Here is a 13,555-nt window from a genome sequence, read left to right on the forward strand (position 1 = left end):
AAAATTACAAAAGCACATGTCATGAATATCTTTAAGCACACAGGCAAGACATAAGAGATTTAGAAATTATAAGATCATTCTTGCCACAAAAAAAAAATTAAAAAATTCCCCCTTGGATATTACTAATAAGTTCTCAGGACAATGCTTGCTGAAAAAGAAACTTTAATATGTGGGTTCAAACAAGTTTTGTTTTTCTGGTAATCATTTAAGCACGAACCATTTCAAAAATATAACTAGAAAAATGCAACCATATAGATCTAAAGTATATCAACAAATTCCAAACAAAGATCATATGGCAAATCCTAAAAGTTGTGGCTAAGCAATATATTTTCATTCAAGATATTCAAGAAAATCATCATACTTTAAAGCACATGCCACAGTAATCTCAAACCATATCTAAGCCTAAAATTAGGTGAGTAAAAAAATGGAACTTTAAGTTCAACCCCCCCCCCCCCCCGCCCCTCTTGATTTGAATACAAGCTTAGATGTTACTAACTACATTTTATTCTAAATAAATTTTACTGGATATATGTTAAATCATTTGTTTTTCACCAGCAAAACTATTCCTAGAACACACATGCACAAGAAATTTAAAATTAAGTTTTGTGCAGTGTTCATGAGTACCACGAACAATACATATAAAAGATAATTCAACGAAGATAGGATATGATGTTCATGGTACCAAAAAATTAGGACTCAAAAAGTAGAAACAATGAAAGCAAGTCAATGAGGCAAGTGCTATTAATCCTTTTCGCAAGGATGGGGCTTAAACTCCTCGGTATAATCTCAAGCATACATAAGTGCATTTACGCTCAAGGATGAATTTCATTCAAACACATTCATCACATGTTCATCCTTCTTAATATTACTTAGCATGCAAGAGATTTTAGGCATTAAGTTCTTATTCATTTTTCCTAAAAGTGTGGCTTAAGCTCCCCCTGTATATTTGCATGCACACATACTTGAATTAAAGTTCAAGGATGATAATCATTTAGGAACATTCCTCATATACTCATCCTTTCTAAGAATTTTAGTATGCATCAAATATTAAACATTCAGCACATATGCATGACATATTGTATTTCATATAAAATGCACAATAGCCAAATAAGGCTATACTCAAAGGTAATGCAATAGGGGTTCAAAAAGGATGGCATAACTCAAAAATACAATGAGTGTGTACAATAAGAAGCCTCTCCCCTAAGTCATGCAATTGCCCTAGTTTATGGACCATCATCAAGATATGAGACTTTCAATTTAAAAGGATGATGCTCTACCATTTGGACCCTGCATGAAAGTACATTAACCAAAGTGTTGGACCAAATGGTGTCCATAAACTAAGTTCATCCTGAGAGACAAAAAAATGTGTACATGTCTTCAAAATATATAGCGGTTTGGATTTTACATGTACTAAACATCTAGTTATTGTGCATCCTAGGAAGGGAAAATGTGTTGCTTATACTGACCAAGAATTAAATTCCATATAGTACAAGCACTCCTTTTAACGCAACTATACTAGTTATCTATTAAGGCATTTTATCATTTGTTTAGTATAGTCTTCCTTATATGATCATGTGTATGCATCTTTTGTAATGACTTGCTTAATTTACCAAATATATATTTTTTCCATATAATATTAATATCCTTATAAACCATAACCCACCTCGACCCAAAGGTACCAGGGGTAATATGAAATTCATCACTATTACCTAAGCAGCAAGAAACGTCAAATCATAAACAATCAGAATACCATACAACCCAATACTAGAGTTGACTACAAGCATCATATAAATTTACACATCACAAAAATATTCAAAATAGTCCTAGGGTTGCTACCCCAAAAATCCGTCTAACCCTAGCAAGTACTTACCCTTCAAGTAAGGTAGGACTATCGAACACTAGCGCTGTGGAGCTTTATCCGCTCTTCTATTTGGGGCTCCTAAAATGTTCATATAATTTTGGGGTGAGACATCTCTTAGTAAGGGAAAATAAACTAATACCAGTGTGTAGCAACATGAGTATTTCCGTGTTATACATATAACAGTATATAAACATATTTGGGTATCATATCTGGGAAAAACATATATATAATCATAACATAACAGAACGTACTGGAATTCTATAAACATAATTCATCTCATATAATAATAATAGAAAAAATCCTAGAAGGTTAGCTGGTTGGTGTCATGTCTTACCCCTACATGACTGGGTTGTGTAGCCCGAAGGCGGGATCCGACAATGGCTGGCCGACCACTATCGAATCAAAAGAAAAAGTCTGTAAGTACAATGGGTCTGTCTCTACTGGTCCATACACCAGAGGCGCCAACACTCCAATAAACCACATCGACTGCCATCCTCCTGCTGCCCCGTACGGCTAGTGGTAGCACTAACATATCATGATCGTGATCATATAGCTACGGTACCATGCTCGTGTAAGCCTAAACCAAGTCAACCAGGTTCTGATAACATATAACATATTTTCAAATTGTGATACATGGCTATTTCATAATAATAATTATCAAATCAATATCATCATATCATTTCATAACATAATATGAAAATCTTCGGCCTTTACGCCGGCATTTCGTATTTTATCATTCATGGCTCGTACGCCGTCATAACATATAAAAGGCTCGGCCCGTACGCCGACTTATCATATAAAAGAACCCTCGGCCTGTACGCCGGTATATCATATAAAAACTCTCGGCCCATACACCAATATATCATATAAAAACTCTCGGCCCCGTACACCGATATATCATATAAAAACTCTTGGCCCGTACACCGATATACCATATAAAAACTTTGTATCATTTAACATTTTCCTAGAAAACAGTAAATCATAATAAATTCTACTCATGCCACAGAAAATGGGTATTACACATATTTAAAACATATCATCATTTACAACAGTATTTTCCCAAACATAATGCCAATATATATATATCCTTGAAATTAAACGTTGTAAAGTTATACATATATTCTCATGAAAACAACTAGCTTAATTTATCCCTTTACCTGATTCCTGAAGAGCCCCTAAAATATACTAGTCCTACACCCGTAAGGTTCCCCGTTCAACACCCTAAAATCAACATTTCCTATAACAAAACTTCAGTATTTCTCCATATACAACATTTCCTATAACTATGGAAAAACCAAATTCCAAATAAAAAGTCTCACCTTGAATTTGGGATGAATTTCAAGGTAGCCCCATCGACGATCCACTCCAACAGATTTGTAGAGAACTTCCCCAGGAGTGTCATGGTGGCTTCAGATCGTCGAACCGGTGAGAATCCAACCCGAAATCTTAGAGAGAAGGTAGGAGGGACAAATTAAGGAGAGAGAGAGGGATTTTTGCATGATTTTCGGCCAAAAAATAAGGTTTATGCCCATTTATACACTGGCCTTCATCAACGAGCCCATTGACGGAAATTTGTTGACGAATACTTACCCTCATCGACGAAATTCAGAACTGAGTTATATCCTCTCGGTATCTTCTCGTCGACAAGACACGTCCCCATTGACGGGCCCCTCATATGTTCTCGTCGATGAATTCCCTGTATTCGTCGATGAGACCCTGTTTAAATATTGAAATTAAATTTCCTTTTTACCCCTTCTTTCATTATTAAAATATCATAATTCTCCGGATCACTACATTCTCTCCTCCTTATAAAATTTCGTCTTCAAAATTTGCTATTCATATGATTCATCATCCCTTAAAGGCAAAACGGTCTACTTATTTTATTACTTACCCTCACTTATGGCAAAAGAATACCGTGGTTACATTCCAAGTTCTAGGAGATTACATATATAAAATAAAAATTCCCCCAAAACTACAATATTACTTTCTAACTAAATTACTACAAGTACCTGCAAAAGAAACATTGCATAATTGTCTATACTTTACCCGATTATAATTAAACTTCTTGGAGTATTTCCAACTTATTTGTTCCTCGAACTCCCAAGAAGCATCTTCTATTGCATGATTTCTCAACAAAATCTTTACTAGAGGAATCTTATTATTACGAAATTCCTATTCTCTTCTATCCAGAATCTGTACTAGTACCTCCTCATAAACTAGTGAATCTTTGAGCTCTAATTCACCATAGCTGATTATATGAGAAGGATCTGGAACGTATTTTCTCAACATGGAAACGTGGAATATGTCATGTATCCTAGACAATAGAGGTGGTAAAGCTAATCTATGGGCAATTGGCCTCACTTTCTCTAGAACCTCAAATGGGCCAATGAACCTAGAGCTAAGTTTACCTTTCCTCCCAAATCTCATAACCCCTTTTAACGGAGCTATATTCAAAAACACATGATCACCAATATCAAACTCTAATTTCCTGCAGTGGCTATCGGGGTAATTCTTTTATCGGCTTTGAGCTGCACCGATTATATCTCTGATGAGTCAAACCTTATCACACACTTACTGTACAAGCTCTGGTCCCACAACTCGCCGCTCACCCATTTCATCCCAAAATAAAGGAGAACGACACCTCCTACCATAGAGCGCCTCAAACGGTGTCATGCCAATGCTGGTCTGATAACTATTATTATATGCAAACTCCACCAGCGGCATAAACTGGGTCCAACTACCCCCAAAATCTAGCACACATGTTCGAAGCATATCTTCCAATATCTATATCGCCCTCTCAGTCTGCCCATATGACTGAGGATGGAATGTCGTATTAAAAGATAACTGAGACCCTAGAGCCTCCTACAAGTTCCCACAAAATCATGACGTGAAACACGGGTCTCGATCTGACACTATAGATACTGGCACCCCATAAGAACAGACTATCTCCTAAATATAAATTACTGCCATTTGGTTAAGAGAGTAGCTAATCTTGATAAGAAGAAAATGGGTGATCTTAGTAAACCGATCTACAATCACCCAAATTGCATTCTGGCCATGCAATGCTGATGGCGGCCCTGAAACAAAATCCATGGATATATGATCTCACTTCCACTCTGGGATAAATAGCGGCTGCAACTGACCTGTCGACCTCTAGCGCTCAGCTTTTATCTGCTGGCACGTCAAACATTGTGCTACATACTCAACAATATATTTCTTTATACCACTCCACCAATAAGACTCTCGCAGATCTCTATACATCTTCGTACTACCGGGATGAACTGTGTACAAAGATATGTGAGCCTCCTCTAAGATGGTCTTCCTAATGTCAGCATCGGTAGGAACACATAATCTGAAACGGAACCGTAAAACTCCATCATCTGTAATACAAAATTCCTCCCCCTGACCATTCTGCACTCTGACTAATACTTTTGCTAATTCTGGATCGTCTTTCTAAACAACTTTAATCTTTTCCTGCAGAGTAGGCTGCACCACTAGACTGGAAATACATATTTGAGAATCACTCTCAATCAAATCTATGCTGAGTCTCTCCAGATCCATCATGATCGGATACTGGATCTCCATAACTTCCAACGTTGGTCCCACCAACTTCCTGCTCAATGCATCAGCCACCACATTTGCTTTTGATTACACACCACAGTTGCATAATTATCACTTTAATATCATGCATTAAAGATTACTATTTTAATTAAAATGCCTAATTATGTTTGGAATTTCAACATTTAGCTCATTTGAGATAATTATCCTATTTTGTTGACAATTTACGAATGTTCGTGTTTTATTATTACAGGATAATTTTTGGATCTTAAAGCCGAAAATAAAAATGCACATGTGCGTACATGAGCTAGAGTCCGAATCAAGATCGTCACATGCACTACGCGGGGCCGTAAGCACAAAGAGGTGTCGTGTACATGAGCACCAAAAGTACACGCCAAAGGCTCTCTTGGACATCTAAAGAAAAATCAAAAGAGAAAAAATATATATGTGTGTGTATATATATGTTTTGTGTGTGTAGTTTGGAAAGATGTAATTGGAAAAGTCAAAGATAGTGGGCTTTGAAATATATATATGAAATTGAAAAAGTCAAAATTGGTGGCTTGGAAACACAATTTTGAAAAGTCCAAAATTGTGGGTTGTGGGTGTGTGAGTTGTGAATTAAAGAACTCAAATGGAGAGCTGGGTCATGCATGTGGATTCATAAAGGAGAGTGTGCACTGGGCCGTGGGAGTGGGTGATGTGACCCACACATGCAGCCCATGCACTGGAGGGCTCACGAATAGATGCGCCGGGGGGCGGATGTTAGGGTTGGAATATTGGACACTTAAAAGAAAATAAACTTTTTTTTTAGGGGGAGACAAAGAGGAGGCCGAAGAGCATACTGGGGAGGCCACACACACACACACGTAAGGAGAGGATTTTTTTTTCTTCTGGGAAGCACACGCATAGGAGATAAGAGGCCACAGAGAGGAAGTCTTCCGGCTGGTGATTTTCTTTCGGCGTGTTGTGCAGACGAAAGACACGAACAGCAAGGGTGGTTGGCGGTACGCTAAAAAATTAAAATCTTTTTGGGAACTAAAAAGCAGCAAACAACAGCGGTGCTCGGGGTGTTCGCGGCGAGCGACGACGGTGCTGCGAGTGTTGATTTTTCCTCTACTCTCCAAATAAAAGAAAATATGGTGAAATCTTTATTGTTGGATTTAATTTTCAGAATGAACTAAATTTTTGTATTCTAGGAAAATGATGTAGCCAGTTTCGAACTATGCTTACTCTTTGATGCTAATTTGAAGTAGTTCGCATTAATGTTTGTTTGAGTTATTTTGTGCCTAATGCTTTTAATTAACTGGTCATTAATTAGATGATTTTAGTCTTGTGATTTGCTACCAAAAGGGGGGATTATAGGATATATCTTGAATAATTCAGTGTAGGTAAATATAGAGATCGAAAGACTTGTATGAACCTACGTAGCATTAAAAATCGAGGGTCTTATTGCGTTCTTGCGTTATTAATTTGCATAATCTTATGTTAAATAATAAACAAGAATAGGTTTTGATTGGCTATCGAAAGAGGCTTTTGAAAAAATTGGAGATTTGCTAACAAACAGAGAATACGAATTCGAATTGGCTAGATAAGTAAAGCATAGTGAGAAACTAGGTGAAATCGGTTTCCTAGAAGTTTTCACCATTAGTAATTTGATAAGCGGCATCCAGTTTTAAATTCTCTTAAATAGTTTATTTAAAGTAGCTTTGTTTAAATTTCGCAGTCTAAAATTATTAATTTTTCTAAATAAAATCAAGGTTATTATAAATTTGGTACTTGATAAAATTAAGACATCAATCCCTGAGGACGATACTCTACACATCATTATATTATAAAACTACGATACTATGTACTTGCAGTTTGCACCGATCAACTTTTCTTGGGTGGTAACTGATGGTACAATCGAAATCTTTAATAAGCTCCAACCACCTTCTCTGCCTCATGTTCAATTCCTTATGGGTGAAAAAGTACTTTAAACTCTTATAGTCAGAGAAAATTTCACATCGCTCTCCATACAGGTAATGCCTCCAAATTTTCAATGCATGTACTACTGCAGCCAATTCAAGATCATAGGTAGGGTAGTTCTTTTCATACTCTTTCAGCTGCCTAGAAGCATACACTACTAACTTGTCATGCTACATCAATACACAGCCCAGTCCCTTCAAGGATGTATTATTGTAAATAACATAACCCTCACCCCCTGACGGGATGATCAATACTGGTGCTGTGACAAGCCTCTGCTTCAATTCTTGAAAAATCTGCTCACAGCTATTATCCCATTCAAATCTAGTGTTCATCCTGGTCAGTCATTTCAGAGGTCCTGATAGCGTTGAGAATCCCTCAACGAAATGATGGTAATACCCAACTAATCCTAAGAAACTCCTGATCTCCTAGACATTCCTTGATCTAGTCCAATTCACTACCGCATCAATCTTACTAGGATCCACAGAAATTTCATCCCCTAATATGGTGTGCCCCAAAAACACAACCTTCTCGAGCCAGAATTCGTATTTACTAAACTTAGTGTATAACTTCTTTTCCCTCAATGTCTGTAAAATCTGCCTCAAATGCGTCTCACGCTACTCATAATTCCTCGAATAGACTAATACATCATCAATAAAAACAACAACAAACTGGTCCAAGTATTGGTGGAAGACTTTATTCATCAAGTTCATAAATACTACAGGAGCATTCGTCAGACCAAATGGCATAACAAGAAATTCATAATGCCCATGTCTAGTCCTGAAGGCCATCTTCGATATATCTTCTACTTTCACTTTCACCTGATGATAGCCTGATCTGAGGTCAATCGTAGAATACACCTGTGTACCTGGAGCTAGTCAAATAAATCATCTATACGGGGTGAAGGATAATCTATACACATCCTCATAGTCTCGTCTTTCTTCTTCACTAATAGAATTGGAGCTCCCCACAGAGATACACTAGGTCGTATAAAACCCTTATCAAGCAAATCTTGCAACTGATTCTTTAATTCTGCCAACTCTTCTGGCGCCATTTGGTTAGGTGCTTTAGGGATCAGTGCTGTACCTAGAAGCAGATCAATAGCAAAATCTATCTCCCGATCAGGTGGCAAGCCTGGTAACTCATTTGGAAAAACATCCGTAAACTCCTTTACTACTGGCATACTAGTGAGCTTCACTTCATTCCTTGCCACTTCCTTCACAAATGCCACAAATCCGTGATGTCCATTTAGGAGCAGTCTCCTCGCCTGAATAGCTGAAACTAACTAAGGCGAAGATTGCACTCGCGATCCTATAAACTTGAATTCTAGTTTTCTCGGAGGTTTGAATATTACTTCTTTCAAATGAAAATCTATGCTGGCGTAATTAGCAGCCAACCAATCCATACCGAATATTACATCAAACCCACGCATGTCTAGTACTATCAGATCGGCAAACAAAATTTCCCCTTGAATATTCACTAGACAACCCCGGAATATCCTACTACACCTCACTGCTGACCCGATCGGTGTAGTCACTAACAATTTAGTCTTCAACAACTGTGTTTCTGCGCCACACAATTTAATACACCCCATGAACACGAACGAATGTGTGGCTCCTGAATCAAACAATACAATAACTTTAAAAGAAAGCATGCTAACCATACCTATTACCACGTCGTCGGCTGTCTCAGCATCACCCGGCGTCAGAGCAAAAACTCTGGCTGGATCAATATTTCTCTGCTATCCTCTACGTGGCACCTAATAGCCTCCCTAGTACAGTCTAGGAGCAAGAGCAGCATTTGGCAGTGTAGGGAAGTCTCGCACCAGATGTCCCTATCTACCATAGCGATAGCAAACAGTTCTCCCTGGTCGACACTCTCCCCAATGTCTCCTCCCACAAGTATGACAGACAAGAGGATTCTGTACTGTCTGAACCTCACGATCCCCAGTCTCTTGCCTCCCTCCTCTGCCATAATTTCCTCTCCTCCACTGACCCTGTCTAGGACCTTGTTGGTAGCCTGAAGATGCAGATCTCTTCTTCCATCCCTGTTCCTCTGCATCCATAAGCTCACTAACTTCTGTCAAGGCTGCCCCGTCAACTAACTCAGCAAAATCCTATATCTTTAGTACCACCACCTGCTTGTATGTGCCTCTCCTCAATCCTCTTTCAAAATTTCTTGCCTTCTTTATCTCATTAGGAACAATATACAGACTGAAGCGAGAGAGCTCTATAAACCGCGCCGCACACTGCTGGACGGATAGTTGTTCCTACTTTAGACTCAGGAACTCTTCCACTTTAACTTCCTTGATAATAGCTGGAAAATATCTGTCAAAGAATAATTATTTAAATCAGTCCCACGTCATGGCTATCGGTGTCATCCTCTGCTGCTCCAGAAGTCTCACAGCAGTTCACCACCTCTCAGCCTCCCCTGTCAGTTTATAGGTGGCGAAGAGGGCCCTCTGCTCCTTCATACACTGTAATACAACCAGGACTTTCTTGATCTCCTGCATCCAATTCTCAGCAGCTGCAGGATCAACTCTGAAAAGCAAGGTGTAGTCCAAAGAGGGGGGTGAATTGGATTTTAAAAAATTTCTTTTAATTTCTTTGGAGACTTCTTTTTATTTCTCTTAACCAATTCTTGACTTGTTTGTTTATTTTTTCAATCACACAAGTACTTAGTTCTTTTATACAATCAACAACACAACTATGTAAACATCCAAGTAATCAATCAACCATCCACAATTTGAAAGTAAACAGCCAAACCAAGATTAAAACATACAGCACTTTGGAATATAAGAACTTGAGATGGTTTGTTTGTTTATATAAACCTTGTGGATATGAATTTGAATTAAGCCCTGTATTAATGATAATTTATGTTTGCTGATATGAATTTGATTCTTCAATATGATTTTCAACAAACCATTTACAAATACACTTCTTCCTAACATTCAGCTTTTAAATAAACTTTTAGTTTAATAAGTTAAGGATGATCAACCAACGTAGTCTCTTTCGGTTTCCGAAATCAATGCTAATCAAATCAAAACAAATTAACTTCCAGTCTATTTAATAACCAAACATTCAGAATTCAAAAATTTATAAAGCATCCATGTAATCTGTAAATTTTTCTGAAAAGTAAAGTGTAAGGAAGAAAGAAGAACACAAGATTTTATGAGATTCGACTTCAACATAGCCTACATCCTCGCCTTTGGTAAACCACCAAAGGATTTACTAATCCTGTTCCTTTACCAGGCAGAACAAACCTTTACAATCACTCCTTGGTTAAGGCTAGAGCTCACCTTCTCCAAACGATGTACCCTCGTTCGGTCACTCCTTACTTAGGCTAGAACCCGCCTCTCTAAGCAATATCCCCTTGTTTAGCCAACGATCCAAACAATCCTTGGACTCGTCAATCTACAAAATACAAATCAAATAAATGTGTACAAAGAATTGCTCACACAAAGAGCTTATTAGTACAACAGTTCAAAAACTAATATACTTCAAAGTAAATTCAGAATACAAAATTCAAATTGAAGCTCTAAAAATTTATCACCGTTTGATTCTTTCTATGAATGAAAGAATTTAGTATTTGAAGTACAATCTCAGTGAGAGAACCAGCAAGACTTTAGTAATATCGTGCAAGATGTAAGCAATAGAGAACTTTCAAAATTTTAGAATTTTAGAATGCTTGAGAGAGAGTTTGATTGCTGATTTGAAATCTTGGTGACTAAATCAATGTAACTTGAGGGTATTTCTAGATGTAAAAAGGCTTCTTACTTGTTCCCCAAGTTTACTTGGAGTAGGGCCCAAGGTTAAAAAAAAATTGGGCTTCAAGTAATTGAAATTTTAAAAATATGTCTGTTGAGTAATTTGAATTTTGCCGCAAGCCAGACGACTGTGGGATCTCTGGCAGTTGGCTATCCAAGTATTTCATGCACAATTTTCACAAACAGAAAGGTGGCAGTCGCCTGTCACTGAACAACTCAATTTTTTTTCAAACATACAGAAGGATAGCAATTGGCTGGCAAAACACACGCAGACGTCTCATTTTTCACTGACAGTCGTCTGTTAACTTCTTAACAGTCATCTATCCTACTTTTGTCTTACTTAAATTAAGTCTTTTAATATGCCAGTCGTCTGTCCATAAACATACAGTCGTCTGTCAACTTGTTATTTCTCATTTCAAGACATTTTTTGATTTCTCTCTTTATTGCTTAATTTATCTTGGAATATTAACTTGTTTAGCTTTGAAAAAGTATGTTCCAAGACTTAAACTAAGGTCTCTAAGTCTCTTTGCCTAATGAGCTTCAAAATGAACATTCATACTTGAATTAACTTGAAGTACTTACAAAGACTTGTCTTAAAGACTCATTTGATTCTTCTTTGCTTTGAGTTCTCTTGATCTTCTTTTGTTGAGCTTCAATTATAACAACCCGAAGAATAATGGTAATTAAATAATAAAAATCAAGGGAAATGGAAACAAGAACGGAAGGAGGTAGTCGACTTCGTCGACGAACACTTTGCGTTCGTTGATGACGGCGCATTTTGGATGGGATTATCCTGAGAAATTTCCAAGGCCTCGTCAACGAACACAAAGGTTTTGTCAATGAGGGTTCTTCAGGATCTCGTTGATGAAGTCCCGTCTCGTCGATGAGAAGATACCGAGAGAGAATTTTTGGAAGCCTGAAATTCGTCGACGAGGGTTGAAGTTCGTCGACGAACTTTCTACAAGACTCGTCGACGAGGTGACGTGGCTCGTCGACGAATCCCGCAGGATAAATAGGGTTAAACATGATTTTTCAGTCATTTTCCTGCGCAGAACTTCTCTCTCTCTTACCCTTCGGTTTCTCCTCCTTCTCTCTTCGATTTCGGGCCGAATTTCCATCGGTTCGAGGATCTGAAGCCACCACGACACTCCTGGGAAAGTTCTCTGCAAATCCGTCGAAGCGAATCGTCGGTGGGGCTGAGGTGGAAACTATCCCAAATCCAGGGTAAGGCTTTCTACTCAGTATTTGCCTATTTGACAGTTGTAGAAAGTGTTGTACGCGTAGAAATACCAAACTTTAGTTCTGGGGAATGTTGTTTTCAGGGTGTTGAACGGGAAACCCTGCAGGTGCAGGAGTGTTTGATTTAGGGGCTTTTCAAGAATCAGGTAAGGGGATAAACTAAGCTAATATTTTATGAATATATATTTATTATTACAGCATCTGATTTCAGGGAAATAAATATAGTTATATATGATTTATATTTGGGAAAATGCTATTGAAAATGATGGTATGTTAAACATACGAAAAACCTGTTTAGTGTGGCATGAGTAGAAATTGTTATGAAATACTGTTTTCTGGGAATGTGATTATGATACGGACTTTTTTTTTGTAATGAAAAACCGGCGTACTAGCCGAGATTTTTATATATGTTTGCCAGCGTACGAGGCGAGCTATATGTATGATTTGCCGGTGTACGGCCTAAGCTACGGAAATGATTTGCCATCATATGGGTGTGTATGATTTGCCAGCGTATGAGCCGAGCTATGGAAATGATGTGCCAGCGTACGGTCTGTGCTATGGATACGATTTTTTGGCGTACGGGCTGAGTTATGGTAAAATGTGAAATACCGGCGTATGGGCCGATGATTTTCATAATATACGTATATATGCAAAATGATATGTTTGATTTGACAAGTAATGATATGAAATATCCATGTATCACATTTTCAGTATATGTTATATAATATCAGAACCTGGTTGGTTAGATTTAGGCTAGCACTTGCACAGTACCGTTGCTATGTGTCCATGGTCATCATGATCATGATATTTGTGTTAACGCCACTGTACGGAGTGGTGTGAGATTGGATGGTCGATGTGGTTTTTAAGAAGTGTGTGAGCACCCCTGGTGTACAGACCAGGTCTGGCAGACCCATTAAACTTACAGACTATACTTTTGAATTGGCAGTGGTCGGCCGACCATTGTCAGGTCCCGCATTTGGGCCACACAACCCAGTCATGTGGGGGTAATACATGACAAAAGCCAACTAACCTACTAGGAATTTTTTGTAATATTATTATATGAGATGTTATATGTTTATGAAAATACAGTATGTTCTGTCATGTTTTGATGATATATATGTTTTCCCAGATTTGACATAACAGTTTACTAAATATGTTCTGTATGGTAT

This window comes from Malania oleifera, chromosome 2, assembly GCF_029873635.1.
Source record: "Malania oleifera isolate guangnan ecotype guangnan chromosome 2, ASM2987363v1, whole genome shotgun sequence".
NCBI classification, from domain to species: Eukaryota; Viridiplantae; Streptophyta; class Magnoliopsida; order Santalales; family Ximeniaceae; genus Malania; species Malania oleifera.